Source organism: Bacillus rossius, unplaced genomic scaffold, assembly GCF_032445375.1.
Source record: "Bacillus rossius redtenbacheri isolate Brsri unplaced genomic scaffold, Brsri_v3 Brsri_v3_scf45, whole genome shotgun sequence".
In the NCBI taxonomy this organism is placed as follows: domain Eukaryota; kingdom Metazoa; phylum Arthropoda; class Insecta; order Phasmatodea; family Bacillidae; genus Bacillus; species Bacillus rossius.
In genome coordinates this window covers 203069-204275 of record NW_026962645.1, presented here as the reverse complement: position 1 = coordinate 204275, position 1207 = coordinate 203069, and the positions used below count along the sequence as shown (strand labels likewise).

Sequence of the window (1207 nt, the reverse complement as noted above, 5' to 3'; positions counted from 1 at the left end):
GCCAACGGCCATATCACGATGAACACACCGGTTCTCGTCCGATCACCGAAGTTAAGCATCGTCGAGCGTGGTTAGTACTTAGATGGGTGACCGCTTGGGAACACCACGTGCCGTTGGCACTACTATTTTGCACCCTACAGAAAAAAATTTTTTTTTTAAAAATTTCAATTTTAAATTTTTTTTTCCCCCACAATCACCACATTTCCCCCCCCCCCCCCTAACACACACACTCACTCTCTCTCAATCAATCAATCAATCAATCAATCAATCAATCAATCAATCACTCACTCACTCACTCACTCACTCACCCACCCAGTAGCTGTGAATCTTTGCATGTGTATACCTCATACAAAATTCAAAGTGAAAAAATAAATATATAAGTGTATATGTATGTATGTATGTATGTATGTATGTATGTATATATGTATATATATATATATATATATATATATATATATATATATATATAAACACACACACACACACCTATTTTGAAGTTTCTCTGTTTCAGTGGGCAGTTATGTATAATAATGAGAGATTCAAAAAGACGTTGATAACAATGTCATCAATGCCTGTTTAGTGTGCTCATTTGTTGGATGGTCGGCAGCAATACTAGAGGTGGTACAGCTGTAACCTGTAAAATTGTACCTGCAATGTGTTGTGTATGGAAAAAAATAAAAATTATATCATCTAAATTTTTGTTATCCAACAATAACCTTCCCATCAATGCATGATGTCACAGTAGCCATAGCTCTACTCTTTCTGCCATATAACATTGGGGGAAAAAAAAAAAAAAAAAGGAGCTATTAGAATAATAACAAAAGATAAAAAATCATCTAACTGCAGACCAAAATTCAAAAAACTTAAAGTCCTGACTGCCATAAATGAATACGTTCTAGAAACTTTTTATTCATTCTTAAGAAAAAGAAGAAAAAAAAAAAATTATTATTTTTTTTTTTTTTTTTTTTTTTTAGATATTCGCACATAGGTATAACACCAGAAATGCTAGTAAATTGAGGATAGTTGAACATAACACTAGGCGATTTGAAAATGGACTAAATTACTTGGGAGTAAAACTTTACAACTTAATATCACAGAAAATAACTAAAACAATTTACCAGTATTAAAAAAAAAAACAGTAAAAAAAATTCTTCTAGAATATCCTACCTACCCTCTGAAGCTATTCTTTAATTTGATTGATAATAGA

At 31.8% G+C, this 1207-nt stretch overlaps 1 non-coding gene across 1 annotated transcript; it reads left to right on the top strand.

The window, feature by feature from the left end:
• LOC134544597 (5S ribosomal RNA) lies at positions 1 to 119 on the top strand. Its single transcript, XR_010077897.1, has one exon. It is a non-coding gene; the product is annotated as a 5S ribosomal RNA (ribosomal RNA).
• Positions 120 to 1207: the final 1088 nt, after the last annotated feature.